General features: G+C 49.0%; 1 non-coding gene across 1 annotated transcript; it reads left to right on the top strand.

Annotated features, from left to right (window-relative positions):
- Positions 1-1,550: 1,550 nt before the first annotated feature.
- On the top strand, positions 1,551-1,622 carry TRNAD-GUC. The gene has a single exon. It is a non-coding gene; the product is annotated as a tRNA-Asp (tRNA).
- Positions 1,623-13,256: the final 11,634 nt, after the last annotated feature.

The raw sequence follows: 13,256 nt of genomic DNA, 5'->3' as shown, positions 1-13,256 counted from the left end.
GGTTTGTTTGTTATAGAAAAGCTTTAGCGAAGTACCAAGGGGAACCTTGTCAAACTTCGAGTAATTTTTCTTGCTTTTGGCAACTTTATACCTTACTCATATGAGATGCACAAACTCTATTACTAACAAAAGAGGGAGGCTAGATTGTGCATGCTTGCGAATCGTGCACTCGCGTTTCGACTAGTTGTATTTTCCCATTTGGGAAAGGGTGCAGCACCTCCTTGTTCCCATTAGAAGATTAGGTGAAGGCTTAATAAGAAATTAGGGAAGGCCCACCTTGAAATTCAATGGGAGAAGAGACTAGGTGGAGGCTTAATAGGATATTAGGGAGCTCCCATCATGAAATTCTGGGGCGGATAGATTAGGTGGAGGCTTAATAAGAAGTTAGCATGGGCCCACCCTACAAATTCAGGGGGAGTTTACCTGTAGATTATTATGTGGGCCTGCATACCACAATAAGACCTCCCGTCCTCTTGTTTAAATTGCTCTGCCCTCTCCCAGTGGTGGGCCCACTTCTCACCCTGTCGCTCCCAAAAAAGCGTGTCGACTGAGAGTTGTGCGTGTTGGTCAGTTTGCTCGCTGGAGCGAGCAAACGCTGGTGAGTCAATGTGAGGTGCTCCCAACTGGCAAGAAGACGAATGACACCATGCAACATGCTCTGGCCAGCCATGATTCCTGTATACAAATAGTGAACCATCAGAGGCCAATGCCCTTACCTCGTTGACCGGACACCCGCAGCTCCACTCCTAGACACAGGATGTCAGCGTGAGGTACTCCATGTCCTCCTAGAATTCTTGTAGCTCTTCGCCCTTATTTTTCTTCCTGATTCTCCTTGTCAACCAAGACCCCTCTACTGAATTTCCCTTTGGCTTGAGAATGATGGTTGTGACCTCCATAACACTGCAACACTCGTCACCCGACCTCACCTCTTTGTCCTATGTGTCCTCCTTGCCGGTGATAGCAAAGTGGACAACCCCAATGAGGGTGATATCCGCTCGATGCCAAGGACAGGCGTCACATGTGAGGGAATATCTGTGATCTGACACCCGCAACACAATCCATAAGGACGAGTTTTCTTCCCATCGAAACCTTCTCTCCCAGCTGAAGATGGGCCCCCCTCGATCTTCTCGTCGGCATTCGTAGAAGCAACTGTCCTAATTGTCTATTAAGAGTGAGTACAACTGAGCGCCATTTAGATATGCCGCCAAGAAAGACGATGGAGAAGCTTGTTGACCATCGCGCGTGCATAGGAGGAGGAGGGGGGCAACCCAGTTTAGTGAACTGTAATAACGAGTTGTAGTGTGCATCACAATTATTGCATAAACATCCTTTGATTAATTATAAAAGGAGGATAATTCAAAACCTCATATAAAATGCTATAAAACACACTCAAATAAATAATGCACTGGTATAATCCCGCTAAAAAAATACTAAAATATTTACCATAGTTTTCTTAGGAGGCGGCCCTCTCATTTAACTAGGCAGGCAAACCCAAGAAGCAAACACTCATCCTGTCTAAGTAGTCTAAGTTGAGTACAAGTAGCAAGAAAGTCGTTGTAGTATAGTGGTAAGTATTCCCGCCTGTCACGCGGGTGACCCGGGTTCGATCCCCGGCAACGGCGCCTTTATTTTTATTTTGCTTGCTCATGACGGATTTGGCCTGTTAATTCCCATGGCCCAAGTTTCCTCTTCGGCCTGCTTAGAGCCCGCTCCTCCTGCGCTTCCACAACGGTGGAGGCCTGCTGAGAGCTCGCCTGGCCCGTCCGGGTCTATTTACTGTATGAACCCTGGAAAGTAACATGTTCGCTCTAGAGCCCTGCCAAGACATTTGCCGTCGTCAAAAAAAGAATACTTTGTTGCGATGGCAAGCATGGCGTGTGATCAGTTAAAAAAAAAAACACTGGCTTTTAACTTGTGCGTGTTACCCTTGGTTTTGCTACCTTATATTTGAGCCAGCGTTATATTTTTAGATCAAATGAGTTAGTGTTATGTGCAATGCTTATAGTCAATACCACATTCTTTTATTTTAGGAAACGCTAGCTTTTAACTTGTGTGTGTTACCATTGGTTGGTTTTGCTACCTTATATTTGAGCTAGCGTTATATTTTTAGATCAGATGAGTTAGTGTTATATGCAATGCATCCATGACATTTTTCTCATGGTGATTATGTCAAGATGATTCTTCATGCCAACTTTTTGGGGTTGCCTAAATAGAATGTACAAAAAAAATAAGTTAGACTCGTCTTCACTTGAATTTCTGCTCCAGATTCATAGTCAGATGTTATCTTTAATGTACTTAGATATTCCTACCTACTTCCTCCATTTCAAAATAGATGACTCAACTTTGTACTAACCTATTTTGGAACCGAGAGAGTAGATGCCTAACATCTTAACTCTTGGTTCCATCCATGGTATCCATGGTCGTGGTCGAGACTATACAACTGTCATCGCCTCGTCGGGTACCAAGAGCTAACTGGAAGCTCAAAGCCGACCATGATATTGTGTCTCTGCATTTTGTCGGCAAGCGCTCCTCCCGCTGATGGCCATATACAAATAAAAGATGCAATGGCAATTGCATTTTTCTTTGAATATGCTAGCCTTTTTATTTGCTTATCCACTGATGCTTGTTGCGCTGTTCGTTAGCACCGAAGATTTGTATCCTACTAACCAAAGGGTCCTTGTAAAAATCTTATTTTTGTGATATAAAAATACACACCCATCCCAGGGTGGGAGCGGAAGATACCACCAACAAATCCTCTGTAAAACCCTGGCGTGTATTTAAGACCTACATGTGTGCAATTATTGATTAGAGAAGAAAAAGGGCATTTGTGGCATCTTAAAAGCAACAACAGCACGGTGCCCAGAAACATTCTCTCTTCTACACTAAAACCATTTTAGAGCACAATAAATTTACATCATCTGTTGAAAATGCTCTTATGCTATCTATCATACAAACTGCAGGACATCTCCCATCGTGATCGGCGTTGCACTGTGTCGCTGGTCGCTGGCAAACATGGGGTGCACGGTGGTTGTTGTGTCATAGAACAAATTTCACCTTTTGGTTTCTCTGGATTTTTTTCTGAAAAAAATTCAGTTATCTTCTCTGGATTTAATTCTAGAAATTGTTTTCACTTTTTTTCTTGGCCCAATGTTGTCAGAGTCAAATTCGGCATATCCCTCGGTAGGGTATCCTAGATGGACGACTTGGCACGCTGGTAACGAGGACAAGGATTTTACTTATGTTTGGGCTCCCACGGAGGAAGTAATACCCTATGTCTTGCTCTTCCCGACTTGTATAACATACCGGGAGCCAAAGAATACAAATCATAGTTAGCTACGTACGGGGAGGCAGAGTCTTCCAGGATCCCAGCTTATTGTCTTCCATGCCAATCCTCTCGAATCTTTATGTGGTCCACCATGGGCCGCTTGAAAGTGGCCCAAGAAAGTTTCGACTTAGAGGTCCTCAACTCGGCCCATCACGCAGGGAACCGTTGTGGTAAGAAGCCCCTTAGGGGGACTTGTGTTGACATGAAGACCTCGATACGTCGCTCCCCAGGTCGCTCCCGCGGGCGGCCCGGGAGCGAACCCTAGCCTCCGCCAGCGTAGGCCCCTCCGGCCCCTCCTCCCCTCGCCACCGCCGGCGGACGACGCCGGGCGAAGCCCGCGCGGCTCGGCGGCGGCGGGGCCCTTCCCTCCTCCAGTTCGAGCAGGGGCGGCGCGGGCCGCTCGTTCAGGCGGGGACTCGGCGCGGCGCTCGCGTGGGTGCACGCACTGGCGAGGGTTGCCGTGTTCGGGGCGGCGTGGCGAGGGCGTGCAAGGCGCGGCGTGGGCGCGTTCAGTTTCCGGCGGCGTAGATCGGACGCTGGGTTGGGAATCGCGGTGGGGGAGGCTCGGCTCCCTCTGGCGCGGTGCAGGCGGCGTGTGACGGATCTGAGGTTGCGCCTCCGGCGGGTGGCGGCCGCGGGAGCACTACTAGGGAAAAGCTTATACACAAAACTTTACCAGTAGCGTGGGTTAAAAAAGCACGCTTGTGCTAAGTAGCAGTAGCGCTCCTCTGCAAACCGCGCTGCAGATAAAGTTCTAGCAGTAGCGTGTCTCGTCTTAAACACGTTACTACTACAATTCCCACGGCTTAGCCGATAGGCTACACATAGTAGTAGCGACCTAATATGAACCGCGCTACCGCTACTTCCTTTGTAGCAGCGCCTTTTAATATAAACTCGCTACTGCTAAATAATATAAAATTAAATGGAAAGCAAATAGAAAGGTAATTGAAAATGAAAGAAATAGAATAAGGTGAAAGGAAAAAAATAAAATGTGAAGAAAACTAAATGAAAAAGGGGGGGAAAGAGAAAGGAAAGCAGTAGCGTGTATCCTAGAACGCGCTGTAGCTAACCTAGCAGTAGCGCCTTTTCTGGAACGCGCTACTGCTACTTCTAACTTAACCACGTGGTTCGTCCTTTCCCCATGGCCACTTCCCCCAAATCCAGCTGCTCCACTCTCGCCGCCGCCGTCGCCCGTCGGCCGCCGCGCGCTCTCCGCACACCCTCTACGCCGCCCTCGACCCCAGATTCAACGCCGCCCCCGCCCCCGACCTTCAACGCCGCCCCGGACGCCGCCCCCGACCCCGACCTCGACGCCGCCGTCCGCCGCGCGCTCGAGCCCTGACTCCGACCTCAACGCCGCCTGCCCCACGCTCGTCGCAGGCACCCGAGGTGAGCACGCCTGCTCCTCCCTCTCCCCTACCTCTGCCTAGGGTTTCTTTATTTTTTAGTTGCATCAAATTAGTTTGGGTTCATGTAAGGTTTGAAACGAATCGGATGCGGATGCGGCTCAAATAGGTTAGGGTTCATGTAAGGGTGGAAACGAATCAAATTTCTAAAATGAATCATAAAACGAGTAAAATTTGACCACTTATTTCACTTTATAGTTGGATAATTGGAATATCCGCTACCACTTTCCACCCCTAGGTTTATCAAATTAGATGGTAATTAGGTTAGTAGTTCCTAGGTACTAATTAGTTAGTAAGAACTTGTTGCTATTTTTATTTATAGTAAGTTTATTTTTAGTAAGAACTGGTTGAATTAATAGAACTAGTTAGTAAGAACTTGTTCCTATTTTTTTAGTTAAAACAATTTTTCTCGCATCGACGTGGACGATGCCTATCCCGCATCCTCGTCGTCGAGTCGGCGGAGGACGACACCTGCTTGACCAGATGGGCCGTGTCCGGGACTGGGCTCCACCGGGGAGGTACTGGGAGGCGCTACCTACCGGGGGGCGCAGGTTGGTGAGGAGCCAGCCTGTCGTTGACCCGAACCTTCTTTGGTGGCGGTCGCGTGGGCCAGTGACGGTCCAGAGGCTCGAGGACTCCGCGGAGGTGGTGCGTCACCGTGTCAGTGAGGAGGACGCGCACGTCCGTCGCTACTTGTTTGCATTGGAGCACAGGTTCTCCAATACCTGGCAGGTTCTCCAGGGATCTCACTAGAGCTATGATCCCGTGATGGTTCCTTCTCTGTGGGTGTCCACCGCCCGCGCCGATACCCGTCGTGTGCTAGGATTTTAGTTGTATTAGTGATGTTACATGTATGACACTATTCAGGATGTATTAGTGATAATATTCGATGATGTACGAACGCATGAGATGATTTACTTTTGCTTATTGAATGCATGCTAATTTGAGTCCTATAAGATATTTTGAAATGTATATCTTGTGTTGCTCAATATCCAAGTGGCAGGTCATGTTTGCAGGTTACACCTCCGAGTGGCCTATGTTTTGCCGGAGTTTTGATTCATTTCCGTTCCGCAAATTTCAGACGCTCAATATGTCCTATTTTAGCAAAGGTCATGCCGGATTTTTCCGTGAATTTTGGCATGACTTGTGCCAGAATATGTAGGAAATATCGAGTGCCCCGGATTTGTGTGTTGAGTATCCTGGTAGTTGTCTTTGATCGATTTTCAATTAATGTTTTAACTATGAAAATAGGAAATGTCTGACGACGAAAAGGATTTCGGTATTTGCAAATACTGCGAAGACGAGCGCGGCCTGTGCGACGGAATCTTCCTAGATGATGATAGGCGCTTCAGCATCAAGCTGGACGAGAACTTCGAAGTGGATACAGTAAGTCACAACGACAAGTCTTTTTTCGTAATTAAGCATGACATCTGCTTCATTTGCTTCAACTTATATTTTTTTTACTATTGTACTAGCGTATCCCCTGCCATGCAAGAGTTTTTGTATTGGATAAGATAGGTTTCAGTCATACTATGGAGGTAAAGAAAGTTTACTTAAAGACCGAGCATGGTTATATTTTCCACGCAAAATTATACAATTCAGACGACTACACCTATTTTGGATGCAAAACATGGCGAGCACTATGCAAGACTTATGCATTTGAGCCTGATATGGTTATCACCTTTGATATTCGTCCGGAAGATAATATTGAAGGTAATACCGACATCTGGGTCGATGTGCAGACGCCTCCAGTTATACCATTATGTAAGTTTCTCAACCATATTTATGTCTTTGATATTGTTTATTCAAAAATAGTTGACAACTAATTTGTATTGTCAGCTTATTTCGGTGCAGGCAAACATGTCCAGCGCTTGGTAGACAGGACCTACTACTGTCCCGAGGCTGAACTCAACTGCAAGGAGCTAAGTCATTATGTTTCATGGCTTGAGAATCTTGATACTGTCAAGACAAATTTTCTTCCTGCATTTAGAAATGTTAGTACTGAAATGTGCGACCAATAGTGTTCGTAATGAACTACGGTCACATCTATTTAGGAAGGATGGTAAGATTTTTACTATTTGTCCTCAGTGCATCTTTTCCATACATTATTTTTGAAGCTAAACTTCATTGCTAAGTATGTTACCATACGATGTTCTTCAACAGGGACTCCCGATGAATGTTGTGCCTTATGGGATCGAGACTAAAGGTACCATGAGTATTATTAGCTTACGGCCAAGATATCCTACATATTACTTTAGTGCATTCAAAATTAGTGACGGATGCTTAATAGTGCAAGACTGGACCAAATATGTGATGGGGGAACGCAGAGAAGTACTAGGGGGCAGCAAACAGATGCGCTACCCACGATTAGGAGACAGGTTCATCTGCATGCTCCAACTTGATCAAGGAGGAGAGCTACACATGTTTTATGTTATTTTACCTAAGAGAGAGCAGCAGGAGTGATTAGCTAGCTAGAAATGAGTTTGAGGATGATGATGTGCTACACTATTACTATGATGATAAAATAGCTAGTGTTGGTGGTAATGACTATGATGATTATTATTAGCTAGTGTTAGTGATGATTAAATAAATACTGTTGGTGGTAATAACTATGATGATGATTAAATAGCTTGTGCTGGCGGATTAGATTTAAGTGGAGGCAACATGTGGTGCACATTGAAAGTACTACTAGTCCAAACTAGATCAAGTTTGGATTAGTAGTATACTTTTGACATGCACCACATATTGCCTCCACTTGAACCTAATTCACCTTCATTTGACACACTGTTATGGACATAATGATGTAAACCTCATAACTGGTATTGTACCAATATTTGTCCTATGGCGCATAAATACACTAAAAATAAAAAAATAAAAAAAGAATACTGGTAGCGATGGCGAGAAAACACGCTGCCAGTAGTTACATTAGCAGTAGCGTGGGAGTGAACAAACGCTGCAGCTATTTGCCCTAGCAGTAGCGCGTGCGGGCGCGCGTTACTGCTAAGCAATAGCTGTAGCGCCTTATTAGTAGCGCGCCTACCCGAGCTACCAGTGAGCACAAAACCCGCGCTGCTGCTAGCCATTTCCCTAGTAGTGGAGCGTCATCGGCAGGCCCCGAGGCTACGGCCTGGTGGTTTCTGCCAGACGAGTTTGGGCAGGGTTGAGGTCCCCCCTCCTGCCTCCTGGATCTCCGTCACCATGGTTCTGGCTGCGTCGGCTGCGGGCGGCGGATGCGACGCTGGGGCGGCGGCCTTGGTCCGGGCTCCGGCGTGGTCGGCGGCGCCCGATCCAGATTTGAAGGCCTCTGTCTACTTCAACCAGGGCTGCCTCCGATGGTCCTGCTTTGGGCGGCCTTTGTCGCCGGAGTTGTACCTATTTGGCGGCTGGAGGTGGGAGGTGGCTCCGGAGAAATCCGAGGCCAACAGTGTTGGCCACGACGGCGGCGACGCCCGAGGGCGCCGTAACCTTCTTGAAGGCGCCGTCCAGGTTGCCTCCTTCCCCTCTTCCTTCCACCCAGCTCGTATGCCGGGCGAAAGCCCAAATCCTTGCCGGATCGAGCGACAGCGGCGCTTCGGGCGTCATAACCCTCTTGGGGGTGTCGTTCGTGGTGAGCTTGGGGTGGATGTGATGCTTTGGTTGCTTGGCGGCGGTTGGTGGCGTGGTCGGAGTTCGTCTGGTGGCGGTGCGTTGGCGCTCTGCCGCCTATGTGCTCAGCCTCGGAGTCCTTCTTCCACGGTGCTTGGTCTTCAGCAGCCCTGCCGGACTCGGCGGAGCGGTGCTTCATCCTACTCATTGATGGCGGCGTATCTCGGCGGCGTGGCGTAGTGTAGATTCGGCGTTCGATGTGTGACGATGGACTCGCGCAGGAGGACGAAGCTGTCTGGTGTCGTGGTGACGTCGATGGCTGAGTGGCTAGACAAGGTAGTAGCCTCAATATTTGCTCTGAAGACGGACCTGTGGAAGATGGCGTCGATGAGTGCGTCGGACCGGTTTGTACCCCAGACCCGGTATGTGGCTCGGCTGGGGCTTCCGGCTTTTGATGTTAGGCTTAGGTGAGTGGTCTGGGTAGTGGCCCAGCTAGCACCCCTTCATCATTTTGATGTTAGGCTTAGATGAGTGGTCTGGGTAGTGGCCCAGCTAGTATGTCTTCATCATTTGGATAAGAGTAGCGACATATGTTGCCAAGATGACGGATTCAGACATACTGTTTTAATACTTTATAAGGTCCTCGAGAATAATAAATAAGTGGCCGCATGCATCTCCCAGATGCAGAGGCCGGGAGTCATCCTCCTTTCCTAAAAAAAAAGTCCCTTAGTGGGGACACGGTCACTAGCCCCTAACCAAGTCTTCAAATCTAGTTGCACCTCGGGTCATCTGAGTTGCACGTCGTCTTCGGTCCTCGGGCTTCAAACAAGTTCAATTAATCGTCTTCAAACAATATCTTCATTGAGTCGACTCTCATCAACCGAACTATTTCTAAGGTGACGTAGACCACTTACAAATGGTGTAGGAGATAACTAACCTGCTTAAGAAATACCCCCCGTGCGGCCAACTCTTGAGCGGGAACAACAACTCCCGCGCTGCACCTTCAAGTTTATCCGGTCTGGTTCTGGCATGCCAGACCGTTCTTGTCGGATGGCCCCACGGGGCCATGCGTCAGCCTTGACCTGACAGTCAACGTGAAATGTCGGAGTGGGCTAAGGGACCACCCAAGCCACGTCCAATCAGTAACGGTTGTGCGCTTTGATCCCCGCGAGGGATTAACCAACAGCCTTCTTGACTCCCGCATGTATAATGTGATTGTGGGAAAGTGGTAGATATTTATTACCATGTACTCCCTCCGTTCCAAAATATAGCGCGTCCTCGGTTTTCGTGCTTCAACTTTGACCATTAATTTAATCAACAAGACCGATTGCGGCGGGCGAAAAAATTATACCAATGAATTCGTATTCAAAAAAAGTTTTTAATTATATAATTTTTGATCCCGCCGCAGTCAGTCTCGTGGGTTAAATTTATGGTCAAAGTTGAACCTCAAAAAGCGTGGGCGCGCTATATTTTGGAACGGAGGGAGTAGCAGGTTTAACATGTCGTCCTTTCGCATTTTCACCTCCTTAAAAAGGGAGAAGGTGGTGAGAGGGAGCCTGCGCGCTAGCCTCTCTCATCCCCTTCTTCTTCCTTGTGCTGGAGCTCTCTCGCTCCAGAACTCCCGCGCTTCTTGTCATTGAACCGCTCTTCGTGTGCACAACCATCACCGTCATCCCGTCATGGCCGAAACACACCGATTGCGGAAGGACAGCCAATCCGTCGAAATGAGCAAAGGCGATGTCGTGGCACCTAAGGTGGCGTACGCCACCAAGGGCACCTAAGGTGGCTCCTCTGTCATGCTACCCGAAGTGGTATTTGGTGTACAGAGGGAGGATACCACGAGTTTACAGATCATGGTACACATCCATGAACAAGTGACCGGTTACAAAGATAACCACTTCCAAGAGTTTATAAATAGGCAGGAGGCAGAAGATGCTTTAGGGCATATTTGTTGCTAAGAGCATCTCTATCAGATCCGCTAAAAGCCCCCGGCTCAAAAAAATTCGGCCGATACATGGGTTTTTCCTATTTTTTACGACCCAAACAAGCACCAGATGTCAGTCTGACCCATAAAAAATATATTAGGGGGCCGAATATGTTCCCCCTCCGGGGGCATTTACGGTTAACCCCTCGGATCCGCTCCATTGCAATTCGACTCCTCTTCTAGGCTTAGCCAACTCCGGCAAGCAATTTCTCGCACCTATCCGCTCTTTTTTTCTCTGTCTCCAGCAGATCCATGGCCAACGAATCTAGCCCGGCGGCCACGACGAGCGGGTGGAAGCTTGGAGGCCACGTCTGTGGGCCTCCAAGCAAGCGCTCCCGCCATGATGCGCAGGCCAGAAGCTCCGGTCGAGCCATGGTGACGCTCTCTGTCGGTGTCAAAACCGGCGGATCTCGGGTAGGGGGTCCCGAACTGTGTGTCTAGGCGGATGGTAACAGGAGACAAGGGACACAATGTTTTACCCAGGTTCGGGCCCTCTTGATGGAGGTAAAACCCTACGTCCTGCTTGATTAATATTGATGATATGGGTAGTACAAGAGTAGATCTACCACGAGATCAAGGAGGCTAAACCCTAGAAGCTAGCCTATGGTATGATTGTTGTATGTTGTCATACGGACTAAAACCCTCCGGTTTATATAGACACCGGAGAGGGTTAGGGTTACACAAAGTCGGTTACAATGATAGGAGATCTAAATATCCGCATCGCCAAGCTTGCCTTCCACGCCAAGGAAAGTCCCATCCGGACACGGGACGTAGTCTTCAATCTTGTATCTTCATAGTTCAGGAGTCCGGCTGAAGGTACAGTCCGGCCATCCGGACACCCCCTAATCCAGGACTCCCTCAGTAGCCCCTGAACCAGGCTTCAATGACGACGAGTCCGGCGCGCAGATTGTCTTCGGCATTGCAAAGCGAGTTCCTCCTCCAAGTACTTCATAGAAGATTTTGAACACCAGGATAGTGTCCGGCTCTGCAAAATAAGTTTCCACATATTGCCATAGAGAGAATAATATTTACACAAATCTAATCTGCTGACGTATTCCGTAGCGTGACATCACACCACGGCCAAGCCTTTATTCGAATCGTTTTTACTCCCCCACCTCAGCGCATTTTGCGAGGCAGTTTCCTTGGTACATCTTGTCAAAGCAGAGATCGTGTCCCTTTTATTTACGGGATTCTCATCAATACGGACGTGGGTAACCCAATCGTGCCCGTTAGCATGTTTTCTCGATTAAAGGCGAGTCCCAAATGGTTACGGGGAGGGCTCTTGGTATTCAACCCCTTATAAAGAGACCAAGGCCTTACTCCTTTCAATCTCAAACGAGTTCGCCGTTGCCTCGAGTTCCAACACCCTAGTCTCCAGATTTCAGGCGCTTCGGACCTTCGACAATGTCCGGTTCTGACCTTCAAGGCCGATGGATGCCCTCCTCCGTCACGGAGGAGGACGTGCTAAAGTTGAGAGAGGCCAAGTTCTTGACCGGCAAAATTTCGCATAGGCTGCCTGCTCAAGGGCAGGCTATTCCCAGTCCCAAGCCCGGTGAGAGCGTGGTGTTCATGTCTCACTTCCTTCGGGGGGTTAGGCTTCCCGATGAATCCCTTCGTGAGGGGACTAGTGTTCTATTATGGGCTGGAATTTCACGACTTAGCTCCGGAGTCCATCCTCCATGTTTCCTCATTCATCGTCGTGTGTGAAGCATTCCTCCGTGTTACTCCTCACTTCGGACTATGGCTCAAGACCTTTAAAGTAGAGCCGAAGATGATCGAGGGACGGCACGCAGAGTGCGGAGGCGCTGTTATAAGCAAGAATGCTGATGCTCCATGGCCCGAGGGCTCTTTTCAAGAGGAGCTCGGCTTATGGCAACGAGAGTGGTTCTATATCACCGCTCTCAGGGGCACCAAGTGGGTGGCGCCGCCTGCCTTTCGCTCGGGTCCCCCACAGCAGCTAGGGTCGTGGGTCAATAAAGGCCTAGACTGGGGGCCATCCAAGGACGTGCCCTTGTTGCAGGGCCGCATCAGGGATCTCTTAGAAAGAGATCTCAGCTTGGTCAAAGTGACGCAAGTCATGCTGATCCGCCGAACCCTACCCGGCAAACGTCGCTCCCTTCGTCTGTGGGAGTTTAATCCGGAGGGACCGCGAGCTCTCCATCATTTTATGGGCGCAACGCCCGAGGAGATGTATAAACTGTTCTTCGGAACACAAGCAATGTGTCCGGATTTGACCGAGGACGCAGGTCTGAGCTGGAATCACCCGGATACTCAAGCAAGTAGCCTTGTGCCCGGACTCGCTATCCGTATATTTGTCATAAACTTGCCCCTAAAAGAGCTGTCCTTTTAAACAGGAGTGGATAGCGCAAGCAAAGCTGATCAGGTGTCCGGCTCCCCTCCCCGAGACCAGGCCGGATCCCATGCTAGTTAGGATGTTGAAGATTGTGCCTTTGGAGGAAAGCAAGGGAGGGGACAAGGAAACTACGGCCTCCTCGCTCCTCGAAGGAGGCTGTTCGGAGGGAAGGAATCGAAAATTACTCTCCTCAAGGGAAGAAGAGGACCGCCTCTGAAGACCCGGAGACCATGGTCTCAAAACGGGGGAAGAAATCCTCGTCAGAGGGTCCTACGTCGGGGGGTACCTCGGCCGAATTATGCCCTCAAGGGGATCAGCCCTCCAACGAGCCGTAAGTAGAGAAAGATTTCTTTCTGAGAGATGAGAGAAATCCTTGCTTTATGTCTGAGAAAATTAATCGAAATTTTACCTTGTAGCTCGGACCTCAGCCCTTCTCAGCAGAGCTCGTCTTCGGGGGACCTTCTTCCGGAGATGATGGAGAGCGGAACGCCTCCCCCTGCCGTACCGCCTAGCGAGGCGGGCGACCCTGAGGTATCGTCGCGGAGTGTTTCTCCGAATCCGGCAGGGGCGGAAGGTAGCCATATGGGCCCCCAAGGTTCTCCG

Source organism: Triticum dicoccoides, chromosome 7A (genome assembly GCF_002162155.2).
Source record: "Triticum dicoccoides isolate Atlit2015 ecotype Zavitan chromosome 7A, WEW_v2.0, whole genome shotgun sequence".
NCBI lineage: Eukaryota > Viridiplantae > Streptophyta > Magnoliopsida > Poales > Poaceae > Triticum > Triticum dicoccoides.
This window is presented reverse-complemented; position numbering and strand designations above follow the sequence as displayed.